The sequence below is a fragment of the Microcaecilia unicolor genome, chromosome 2, assembly GCF_901765095.1.
Source record: "Microcaecilia unicolor chromosome 2, aMicUni1.1, whole genome shotgun sequence".
NCBI classification, from domain to species: Eukaryota; Metazoa; Chordata; class Amphibia; order Gymnophiona; family Siphonopidae; genus Microcaecilia; species Microcaecilia unicolor.
Genome location: NC_044032.1, coordinates 659,919,102 through 659,932,340, shown reverse-complemented (window position 1 = coordinate 659,932,340; position 13,239 = coordinate 659,919,102). Strand labels below are relative to the sequence as shown.

At 43.5% G+C, this 13,239-nt stretch overlaps 1 long non-coding RNA gene across 1 annotated transcript; it reads right to left on the bottom strand.

Moving 5' to 3' along the window:
* Positions 1-2,869: 2,869 nt before the first annotated feature.
* On the bottom strand, positions 2,870-8,132 carry LOC115462743. The gene is made up of 3 exons (XR_003940946.1): positions 8,123-8,132; positions 6,422-6,426; positions 2,870-2,953 (listed from the first exon to the last, which is right to left on the bottom strand). It is a non-coding gene; the product is annotated as an uncharacterized LOC115462743 (long non-coding RNA).
* Positions 8,133-13,239: the final 5,107 nt, after the last annotated feature.

Below are 13,239 nucleotides of genomic sequence, written 5' to 3'. Positions count from 1 at the left end.
CGCCTCCACCTACCCTCCTCTCTTCCTTCCCGTTCACATTGATTTGATTTGCTTACTTTATTATTTTTTGTCTATTAGATTGTAAGCTCTTTGAGCAGGGACTGTCTTTCTTCTATGTTTGTGCAGCGCTGCGTATGCCTTGTAGCGCTATAGAAAGCTAAATAGTAGTAGTAGTAGTAGAAAGGTCCATAGACCATTATTAAATTGACTTGGGGAAAATCCACTGCTATTTCGGGAATAAGCAGCATAAAATGTTTTGAACATTTTTGGAATCTTGCCAGGTACTTGTGACCTGGATTAGCCACTGTTGGAACAGGATACTGGCTTGATGGACCTTTGGTCTGCCCCATGTTGCCCAGAGTCACAAGGAGCTGCAGTGGAACTCAGACCCAGTTCCCCAGGATTTCGGCCCACTGCACTAACAATAAGGCCACTCCTCCACTTAATATTCAAAGGATTTATGCTGCTAAATTCACCTCTTTGAAAATTTACTAGGCTTAAGTGCAGAAATTGCACTCATAATTTCAGTAAACGCTTAAATTTAGCAGAATAAAAGTGGGGTGGCAATAGCGGTGGATGGGGAGAGGGGAGTTGGGAACTTAGCCCAAATTTTTAAGCTAGACAATTGAATGGCAGACCTGCATTTACAGAATAGTTGTAAACTCTTAACTTAAGATGTTTCAGCTGAAGAGACAGAAATTTAGAAGAGCTGCATTCATTTCAGAGCACAGTCTTTTTGAATATTGGGCTTAGAAGGTTTAACAGCGCTCACTTCTCTGTAATGCTTCCACAAATACAGAAACCTTTCACCTCCTCCAAAAGAATCCAAAAGCTGCTTAACTTTGCATTTCACACTGCCCTGCAGCTGGATGTCAGGAGACGGGAGGAGAGGTACTTGACAGGCTGGTTCTTCAGCTGACATGGTATCTAGACGGTAGACCACAGAGCACAGGCTGACTGGAAATCAATAAAGAATTAATATGGCAGACCTGTGACCCTGCTGGACGTCTTTCTCATGGTGACATCTCTAATTGATTCCCTAGCGAAGGACATGTCAGCAGCTCTGCAGATCTTTGCATGATTACAATCAGACTTCATCATTCAGATCTGTAGCTATTGGGGTTCGATTCAGTCCCCTTCCTGCTCACTTTAGCCTCAGGGTGCAAAAGGCTCTTAGAATACGAAATTGCTCACTGCACAGTCACAGGTGCCGATCTGGCTTCTTCGACATAGCAACATATAGTAGATGACGGCAGAAAAGACCTGCACGGTCCATCCAGTCTGCCCACAAGATAAACTAATATGTGCTACTTTATGTGTATACCTGACCTTGATTTCTATCTCCCTTTTCAGGGTACAGACCGTAGAAGTCTGCCCAGCACTAGCCCCGCCTCCCACCACTGGCTCTGCCACCAATCTCCGCTAAGCTTCTGAGGATCCATTCCTTCTGAACAGGATTCCTTTATGTTTATCCCACACATTTTTGAATTCCATTACTGTTTCATCTCCACCACTCCTCCACAGGAGGGCATTCCAAGTATCCACCACTCTCTCCGTGAAAGAATACTTCCTGACATTTTTCTTGAGTCTGCCCTCCTTCAACCTCATTTCATGTCCTCTAGTTCTACTACCTTCCCATCTACGTAAAAAAAGGTTAATTTGCGGATTAATACCTTGCAAATATACACTTGACACATTCGCAGGGATGTGGTATATACTGAAATAAGCTTGTCACAGGGAAAGGAAGAGACAGCTCTATCCACATGTCTTCCAGTTGCGATTCTAGTTATATAAAGTATTTACAAATTCCTGAATATTCTTATGAATGTACAGCATGAAAATAGGTTACATGAAACCAGGTGAACGACAACATTACTTTTGAAGCTAAGCGAAAGATGGAAATGCAGGAAATGATTAAAATGAAACAACCAAGACAATGATGATAGGATAGTAGATTGGTAATTTGATTTAATTAATTGCAGCAGTTATCAACCATAGTTTCATTCAGCAGAACGTACAAGGCAATATATAAATTGTACAAAATAAATCATAAATTTAAAAAAAAAACATCTTAAAATACATAAAACACACACATTATAAAATAAAATAAAAAAACTGAACTCGAACTCATGCGTCACTCCGTATAGCAGTAGACACCAAACATCAAGATTTCTGCTGTCAGTGAAACACCAGTGATTTCCTTCAATCCTGAGGCAAATTATTCCAAATTTCTGCTAAAACTCCAGAAAAACACCTTTGCTGGATTTTAACTGACAAAGGGCTTTGGGGCCTGGTTCAGAAAAATTACACACCTGACTCTAGCACAGCTCATGTAGAGGCCTAGACTGTCTACTACTACTATACTTATCATTTCTAAAGCACTACTAGACGTACGCAGCGCTGTACACTTGAACATGAAGAGACAGTCGCTGCTCTACAGAGCTTACAATCTAATTAGGACAGACAAACGGGACAAATAAGAGATAAGGACAAAGAGTAGCAAGATTCCGGAATCCCAAGACTACTACTACTTATCATTTCTAAAGCACTACTAGACGTACACAGCACTGTACACTGGACATGAAGAGACAGTCCCTGCTCGACACAGCTTACAATCTAAATAGGACAGCCAAACAGGACAACACGCTCTCTTACATGTTCCAAACCAATGTCATGATAGTCATCAGATGCCACACAGGATGACAAGCCAAATTATAAGAAATATAAGCATTGCCATACTGGGCCAGACTGAAGGTCCATCAAGCCCAGTATCCTGTTTCCATCAGTGTCCAATCCAGGTCACAAGTAACTGGCACGATCCCAAAAGAGTAACACAGATTTAGAAACATAGAAGCATGACGGCAGATAAGGCCAAGTGGCCCATCCAGTCTGCCCATCCTCAGTATCCAATAACTCTTCCTGTCCTAAGGGATCCTACATGCCTGTCCCATTCCTGATCTCCCCAACCTCCACCAGGAGGCCATTCCATGCATCCATCACCCTTTTCATGAAAGAGTATTTTCTTAGATTCCTCCTAAGCCTGTCTCCTCTTAGCTTCATCCTATGCCCTCTCATTCCAGAGTTTTCCTTCCTTTGAAAAAGGCTGACCTCCTCCATGTTAAATTGTACAGCGCTGCGTAACCCTAGTAGCGCTTTAGAAATGTTAAGTAGTAGTAGTAGTAGTAGTACATTAACACCTCTGAGGTTTTTAAATGTCTCTATCATATCCCCTCTCTCCTGCCTCTCTTCCAGCGTATACATGTTGAGGTTCATGAACCTGTCCCTATATGTTTATGACTGAGACTGCTGACCGGTTTTGTAACCGCCCTCTGGACCAACTCCATCCTGTTTATATCTTTCCACAGGTGTTGTCTCCAGAATTGCACGCAGTAATCTAAATGGGGCCTCACCAGAGACTTATACAAGGACACTATCCCTCTCCTTACGCACCCAAGCATCCTTCTGGCATGAGTGTTGCCTTATCTACCTGTTTTGGCCACCTTTATTTATTTATTTTATTTATTTATTGCATTTGTATCCCACATTTCCCACTTCTTTGCAGGCTCAATGTGGCTTACAATACATCATGAGTGGTGGAAATATGTTAGAAAATAGACACTTAGTGTATCAGAAGGATCTTGGGCAACATGATAATGAAAAAAAACATAATAGTAGTATAACAAGAAGGATTTTGGGTAACATGATAATGATATAACGTGATAGTAGTATAGCAAGCAGATATTGTAGACAGTTCTGGATGTATGTGGAGGAGCTGTGTATATCACATTGGTTGGTCTTTTTGGTATACCTTGTTAAAGAGATGGGTCTTCAGTAATTTGCGGAAGTTCGTTAGTTCGTAGATCGTTTTTAGATTGCACGGCAGTGCGTTCCAAAATTGTGTGCTCAAGTAGGTAAAGTTTGAACGCGTGCATTAATTTGTATTTAGAACTTTGCAGTTAGGGAAGTGCAGATCAAGGAATGTGTGGGATGATATTTTGGCATTCCTGGGTGGTAGGTCTATCAGGTCTGACATGTAGGCTGGTGCATCTCCGTGAATGATTTGTGGACTAGAGAGCAAAATTTTGAACGTGATGCGTTCTTTAAGTGGGGCCATAGTAACATAGTAACATAGTAACATAGTAGATGACGGCAGATAAAGACCTGCATGGTCCATCCAGTCTGCCCATGACAAACTCATATGTGTATACCTACCTTGAATTTGTACCTGTCCTTTTCAGGGCACAGACCATATAAGTCTGCCAGCAGTATTTCCCCGCCTCCCAGCCACCAGTCCCGCCTCCCATCACCGGCTCTGGTACAGACCGTATAAGTCTGCCCACCCCTATCCTCGCCTCCCAACCACCACCCCCTCTTCCCCTCAACTGCTCCGCCACCCAATTTCAGCTAAGCTTCTGAGGATATATTCCCTCTGCACAGGATTCCTCTATGCATATCCCACGCATGTTTGAACTCCGTTACCGTTTCATCTCCACCACCTCCCGCGGGAGGGCATTCCAAGCGTCCACCACCCTCTCCGTGAAAAAATACTTCCTGACATCTTTCCTGAGTCTGCCCCCTTCAATCTCATTTCATGTCCTCATCGTTCTACCGCCTTCCCATCTCCGGAAAAGGTGCGTTTGCGGATTAATACCTTTCAAATATTTGAACGTCTGTATCATATCACCCCTGTTCCTCCTTTCCTCCAGGGTGTACATGTTCAGGTCAGCAAGCATTTTCTTTATACATCTTGGAACGTAAATCCCTACCATCCTCGTAGCTTTTCTTTGCACCGCTTCCATTTTTTAACATCCTTAGCAAGATACGCCTCCAAACTGAACAACAATACGCCAGGTGGGGCCTCACCACGTCTTATACAGGGGCATTAAAACCTCCTTTCTTCTGCTGGTCACTCCTCTCTCTATACAGCCTAGCAATCTTCTAGCTGACTGCCACCGCCTTGTGCGCACTGTTTCGTCTCCTTCAGGTCCTCAGATCCTATCACCCAAGATCCCTCTCCCCTTCCGTGCCTATCAGACTCTCCCCGCCTAACACATACGTCTCCCTTGGATTCTCTTCCTCCCCAAGTGCATCACTTTACATTTCTTCGCATTGAATTTTATTGCCAAACCTTAGAACCATTCTTCTAGCTTCTTCAGATCTTTTTTCATGTTTTCCACACCCTCCGGGGTGTCCACTCTGTTGGAATCTTGGTGTCATCCGCAAAAAGGCAAACCTTACCTTGTAACCCCTCGGAGCCAGTGTAGTTTTTCTCGTAGGGGCTTAGCCCTTTCATATTTTGTTTTGCCGAATATGAGTCTAGCTGCATATTCTGTGCTGTCTGAAGTTTCTTGATTATTTGCTCTTTACAGCCGGCGTAGAGTTCATCGGACACAATCACCCCAAGAAACATTTCACCCCCTATATTGTACCATTCCCTTGGATTCTTGTGACCCAGGTGCATGACCCTGCATTCTTAGCATTAATCTTAGTTGCCAGTTATTGGACCATTCTTCAAGCTTCGCTAGATCCTTCCTCTGCCATCCACACCCTCTGGAGTGTCCACCCTATTACAGAGTTTGGTATCGTCCACAAATGGCAAACCTTACTAGGCGCCTTTCTGCCAATATCAGTCAAAGATGCTAAAAAGGCCAGCCTGAGGACCAATCTCTGTGGTGCACCAATGCTAACATCCCTTCCTCAGAGCAAGCTCCATTTACCACTACCCTCTGTCTCCTTCCATTTAACCAATTTTTAACCCAGTCAGTCACTTTAGTCCCTTACCGAGGGCATTCAGTTTATTTATCAGTTGCCTGTGTGGAACCTTGTTAATGGATTTCTAAACTCCAAGTAAACCAGATCTAGCACACCTCCCATGTCCAACTGGTCACTCCGTCAAAGAAATCAATCAGATTTATCTGACATGGCCTGCCTCTAGTGAAGCCCTGCTGCCTTGGGTCCATTCGATTTGAGAAACCTCACAATCCTCTGCCAAGGTCAGACTGACAGGTCTGTAATTCACAATCTCCTCCTTACTTCTTGTGCAAAGGGACCACATCTGTCCTTCTCCAGTCCCCGGGACCACTCCAGACTCTAACGACCCTGTTTACTGAGGTGTGTTAGTGGTTTTTAGCACACCTACACTTAGCGTATGCTCTAACCATGTAGCCATAGGTGTGTACATGGTTAACATGCGTTTAAATGTTAATGTGCCTATAACATAACATAGTAGATGACGGCAGAAAAAGACCTGCACGGACCATCCAGTCTGCCCAACAAGACAAATCATAGTGCTACTTTTTGTGTATACCCTACTTGATTTGTACCTGTGCTCTTCAGGGCACAGACCGTATAAGTCTGCCCAGCACTATCCCAGCCTCCCAACCACCAGCTCTCGCACAGACCGTTTAAGTCTGCCCAGCACTATCCCTGCCTCCTAACCACAAGTCCCGCCTCCCACCACCGGCTCTGGCACAGACCGTATAAGTCTGCCCAGTACTATCCCCACCTCCCAACCACCAGCCCCACCTCCAGATCTCGACTAAGCTCCTGAGGATCCATTCCTTCTGCACAGGATTCCTTTATGCTTATCCCACGCATGTTTGAATTCTGTTACCGTTTTCATTCCACCACCTCCGCGGGAGGGCATTCCAAGCATCCACTACTCTCTCCATGAAAAAATACTTCCTGACATTTTTCTTGAGTCTGCCCCCCTTCAATTTCATTTCATGTCCTCTCGTTCTACCACCCTCGCATCTGCAGAAAAGGTCCGTCCGCAGACCAACACCCTTCAAATACCACCCCTGCCTCTCCCCTCCTCCAGAGCACACACGTCCAGCTCAGCAGTCTCTCCTCATACGTCTTGCAATCTTCTAGGGGGTGTGGATGTGGGGGGGGGGGGGGAGCAGTGGCATGCCTAGGAGTTAGGGGCACAGGTTATGGAACACTAGGAGTTACACACCTAACTACCAACCGTTAGGAGCAAGTAGTTAAATCATGTGCTTGTGCCTGACGTTAAACATTAAACTGTAGACTTGGGGGTGGGGAGGCCTTTTACTAACCTACAGTAAGCACTAAAGCATGCTTACCATAGGGTAAAAAAGTACTCCTGAGGGACACACTCGGGTATCCCATGGTAGTTTTGGGATTGGCACACGCTACCCACACGCTAAAAAATAGAATTGATTTTTTTTTAGCATTGGGGCATGTCTAGGGGCAGAGAGTAGGTATGCTCTGTGCTAATTGGTTAGCGCAGCTACATCACCATGCACTAACCGATTAGCAGAGGATTAGCAAGTGAACCTTACCACCTAGAAAATAGGTGTCGTTAAATGCTCACATGCTAATGGCCACACGCTAATGGGGAAATTAGCTCATGGCCATTAATGGAAATTGGAGCAACGCTGCTTTAGTAAACAGGGCCCTATGGAAGCATTGAAAAAGTCAGACAGCAAAGCTGCCAGAACTTCTCTGAGTTCCTCGAGTATCCCGGACGTATCCCATCAGGCCCCATTGCTTTGTCTACTTTTAGTTTAGCCAGCTCCTCAGGAACACAGTCTTCTGAGAATCGGTCCTGGTCTGCCATATATCAATCCCCATCGCTTATCCTAGAAATAAGCAGTGGATTTTCCCAAAGTCCATCTTAATAATAGTTTAGGGACTTTTCTTTCAGGAAGTAATCCAAACCTTTTTAAAACTCTGCTAAGTTAACAGTTTTGACTACATTCTCTGTCAATGAATTCCAGAATTTAATTACACGTTGAGTGAAGAAATCTTTTCAACGATTCGTTTTAAATTTACTACTTTGTAGCTTCATTGTTTGCCCCCTAGTCCTAGTATTTTTGGAAAGAGTAAAGAAGCAATTCATATCTACCTGTTCCACTCCACTCATTATTTTATAGACCTCTAAAATATCTCCCCTCAGCCGTCTTTTCTCCAAGCTGAAGAGCCCTAGACGCTTCAGCCTTTCCTCATAGGGAAGTCGTCCCATCCCCTTTATCATTTTTGTTGTCCTTCTCTGTACCTTTTTTAACAGCTGAAGCTGCTTCACTAGAAGCCAGTGAAGCTCTAGTAATATTCACAAAATATGTTCCCACTTAACACACCAAGCTAATACCTCAGCCACTAAATTCTGAACTTTCTCTGCAACAAATCCAAGGACTATTTTAGGATTCTCACATAGATAGCATTTTGCAATAATCCTAATGGCAAAATATAATTTTAAATTAACTCAACGTGAGAGACACAAGCAGCTGGTAACATATTAAAAGAAAGGAAAACCAGAAGCAAATGATTTAAGCCCATAGTTGAGAATAAAATATAAATAGCAGAAGCACGTGGGCGATAGCAGTGAGTTCTCGTATGTGTGTAAGGGGGTGGCTGTGGAAAGAGCAGAAGAAAAACACCAATAAAGCTGAACCACCTTCCTTAAAAATAAAAACCTCAGGGATGTGGAATAAAAAGGTACAGAAAGAGCTGGAATTAGAGACCGGGTCTGGGGGAGGTAGGTCAGCTTCCCCGGGTACAAAGGGGCAGACATGAACCTCGGGTGGGGAAGATGCTGTGGAGTTACAGAGGAGTGAGAGATATTAGTCCAGGGCTTTGAAAGACATTTTGGGGGGATTGTTTGTTTGGTTGCTTGAATTGCTGTCTGTATTGATGCTGTATGGGATTTTGTATATGGAAAAGATAGATGTTGAACTTTATCGGTTGTGTATGAAAGAAATGTCCTAATGATAATAAATTTTATAAGTGTTGAAGTATAATATGACCACAAATGTATGATATCAATATTGAACAAATATTAGTCAAATAATATGAATAGTTAAGATTTTGTGACTAATGTATGCTTAACCCATTTCTTAGTAGTAAGTTAGTCAGATTTACAAAGGTATTCCTGGAGGAAAAGTCCATAGTCTGCTATTGAGAAAGACATGGGAAGCAACTGTTTGCCCTGGGATTTGTAGTATGGAATGTTGCTATTCTTTGGGGTTCTACATGGAATCTTGTCACTCTTTAGGATTCCAGAATCTTGCTATTCTTTGGGGTTCTACATGGAATGTTGCTACTCTTTGAGATTCTGCATGGAATCTTGTCGCTGTGTAGGATTCCAGAATCTTGCTTTTCTTTGGGGTTCTACATGGAATCTTGTCACTCTTTAGAATTCCAGAATCTTGCATTCTTTAGGGTTCTACATGGAATATTGTCACTCTTTAGGATTCCAGAATCTTGCTTTTCTTTGGGGTTCTACATGGAATCTTGTCACTCTTTAGGATTCCAGAATCTTGCTATTCTTTGGGGTTCTACATGGAATGTTGCTACTCTTTGAGATTCTGCATGGAATCTTGTGACTCTTTAGGATTCCGGAATCTTGCTATTTATTTTATTTATTTGTTTATTTATTGCCTTTGTACCCCACATTTTCCCACCTCTTTGCAGGTTCAATGTGGCTTACAATACATCATGGATAATGGAAATAAGAAGAGAATATATATTTGATGTTACAGAAGGATTTTGGGTTGTATGGTAATAGAATACATGATAGTAATATAACAGAAGACATTATTAAACATTTCTGGATATATGTGTGGATATGTGTGGAGTATTACATATGTTGATCTTTGTGGTTCTACATGGAATCTTGTCACTCTTAGGATTCCAGAATCTTGCTATTCTTTGGGATTCTATATGGAATCTTGTCACTCTTTATGATTCCAGAATCTTGCTATTTTTGGGGGTTCCACATAGAATGTTGCTACTCTTTGAGATTCTGCATGGAATCTTGTCACTCTTTAGGATTCCAGAATCTTGCTATTCTTTGGGGTTCTACATGGAATGTTGCCACGATTTGGGTTTCTGCCAGGTATTTGTGACCTGGCTTGGCCACTGTTTGGAAAACAGGATACTGGGCTACATGGACCATTGGTCTGACCCAGTATGGCTACTCTTATGCTCTTATGTTCAATGCTAAGGACTGGGTGGGTTTTATTGTAACTTACTGAAAGATGTGTTGATAGTGAAGAGCAGAAAACAGAAAGCACTAATTATTAGTATAATATTGTGTCATAAGTACATAAGTAATAATAAGTAATGCCACACTGGGAAAAGACCAAGGGTCCATCGAGTCCAGCATCCTGTCCACGACAGCGGCCAATCCAGCCAAGGGCACCTGGCAAGCTTCCCAAATGTACAAACATTCTATACATGTTATTCCTGGAATTGTGGATTTTTCCCAAGTCCATTTAGTAGTGGTTTATGGACTTGTCCTTTAGGAAACCGTCTAACCCCTTTTTAAACTCTGCCAACTAACCACCTTCACCACATTCTCCGGCAACGAATTCCAGAGTTTAATTACGCGTTGGGTGAAGAAAAATTTTCTTCATGTCATGAAACGTGCTCTTCTGTTGATGCCCCTTAAAGATCCTTCTGTCTACATTCTGGGTGAAAAAAGAGGCAGCTCATACCCACAACCCCCTTTTCATTTAGAAGACGCTTCTCCAAAAACCAGGCTCAGTGGAAGGACTTAGCAACAAAATCCACTTGCAGCCAAGAGGTGGGCATGGTTATTAGTTCCAATAAAGCTATTTAAGTCCATTTCATAGAGAAACAAAGCACAATAAACCAGTTCAATCAGCAGTAAATGCAGCAACACACTGAAATCTATTCCATCAAGTCACAGGGTCTGAAGGACTAATGAAACAAACCAGCTGATATATCCACCTCAGACGTCCAATAACACTAGTATTGACGATCTGCAAATGATTTTTCTCAAACAGAGCTGGCTTTCAAAATCCATCATATTGACACAGGTCTGCACCAACAGCAAAGGGGAAATTTATTCCTGTAACTTGCCTTTATTATGGCTAAAAACATCTACTCGGTGCAGCCCAGCCAGTAACACCGAGGTATCAGCGAGTCCAGCAGTTTGCACTAAACCTCCGAGCTCATCAGGTGGGCCACGTCCCACTCCAGGAGGGAAGAGATAAATGTCATCAGACCATTGTGCTGTCTACCCACCCCAGCGGAACATCCCAGCACCCGTGCTCCTGTCGGAAACTCTGCAGACTGGATGCACTGGGATGAGCTAGCACAGACAGGGGGATTTTAAACAGCCGTATTGCATCAAAGGTCATAATAGACCAGGCATCTTTAAGTAAAGAGCAGACAGATTTGAAAAACTGCATATTATCACTGTCAACTGCTGAACAAGTTGTTAATAGGAGCTTAAAATAATGTTTACCTGTATACAAATAAAAAGGGAGAATTCAAATATATTGCACTAAATGAAAAATTAGATATAATAGGCATCTCTGGAGACCCGGTGGAAGGAGGATAACCAGTGAGACACTGTCATACCGGGGTACAAATTATATCGTAGTGATAGGTGGATCGAATTGGTGGGGGTAGAATTGTATATTAACGAGAGCCTTGAATCAAATAGATTGAAAATTCTGCAGGAAACAAAACACTTCTTGGAATCACTGTGGATTGAAATTCCATGTGTAAAGGGGAAAAGGATAGTGATAGGAGTGTACTACCGTCCACCTGGCCAGGATGAACAGACGGCAGAAATGTTAAAGGAAATTAGGGCGCAAACAAACTGGGCAACCCAATAATAATGGGTGATTTCAATTACCCCAATATATCAGTGTAGTAAACAGTGACAAACCAATCAAAATATATTAATGTTTACTAAAAGCTGACCGCTAGTGACCACTGCTCCACTATCCCCAGGATTCTATTTTTATTTATTTATTTGTTACATTTGTATCCCACATTTTCCCCACCTTTTGGCAGGCTCAATGTGGCTTACATATCACCGTTAACGGCGTTAGCCGATTCCGGTCTGAACAAATACATGGTATGACTCATATGAGTGAATACAAAGTGATATGTGGTGGAATGAGGTACATGTATGGTAGGAACAGATCTGTGCCAAAATCCAGGCGTATTCTATAACAAAACGCGTAACTTTTAACATAGTAGATGACGGCAGAAAAAGACCTGCACGGTCCATCCAGTCTGCCCAAGAAGATAATTCATATGTGCTACTTTTTTATTTGTACTGTCCTCTTCAGGGCACAGACCGTATAAGTCTGCCCAGCATTATCCCCGCCTCCCAACTACCAGTCCCGCCTCCCACCACCAGCTCTGGCACACACCGTATAAGTCTGCCCGCACTATCCCCGCCGCCCAACCACCGGCCCCGGCACAGACCGTATAAGTCTGCCCAGCACTAGCCCCGCCTCCCAACCACCAGCTCTGCCACCCATTCTAGGCTAAGCTCCTGAGGATCCCTTCCTTCTGGAGCTTAGCCTAGAATGGGTGGCAGAGCTGGTGGTTGGGAGGTGGGGCTAATGCTGGGCAGACTTATACGGTCTGTGCCAGAGCCGGGGTGGAGGCGGGGCTGGTGGTTGGGAGGCGGACATAGTGCTGGGCAGACTTATACGGTCTGTGCCAGAGCTGGTGGTGGGAGGCGGGACTGGTAGTTGGGAGGCGAGGATAGTGCTGGGTAGACTTATACAGTCTGTGCCAGAGCTGGTGGTGGGGGGCGGGGTTGGTGGTTGGGAGGCGGGGATAGTGCTGGGCAGACTTATACGGTCTGTGCCAGAGCCGGTGGGTGGGAGGCAGGGATAGTGCTGGGCAGACTTATACGGTCTGTGCCAGAGCTGGTGGTGGGAGGCGGGGTTGGGAGGCGGGGATAGGGCTGGCCAGACTTATACGGTCTGTGCCCTGAAGAGGACAGTACAAATAAAAAAGTAGCACATATGAATTTATCTTCTTGGGCAGACTGGATGGACCATGCAGGTCTTTTTCTGCCGTCATCTACTATGTTAAAAGTTACGCGTTTTGTTATAGAATACGCCTGGATTTTGGCACAGATCTGTTCCTACCATACATGTACCTCATTCCACCACAATATCACTTTGTATTCACCTAGCATGTATTTGTTCAGACCGGAATCGGCTAACGCCTTTAACGGTTATATGTAAGCTAATTAGTGTTGATTACAGCACTTAACAAGCAATAATGAGCATCAATTGGCAATAATTAGAATTTAAGTGTATTCTGTAACACGTGCATCTAACTTCTAATACACGCAGGCAATAAAGGGTCCAAGAAAACAGCAAGGCAAACGATCTGCAAACTCCAAGATGGAAGGACAAAAAAGCAGATCAACCGGGCTGCGTCAGGGGCTATAAAACAAATAACATAACATTTAAAAACCACAATTGAAATTAT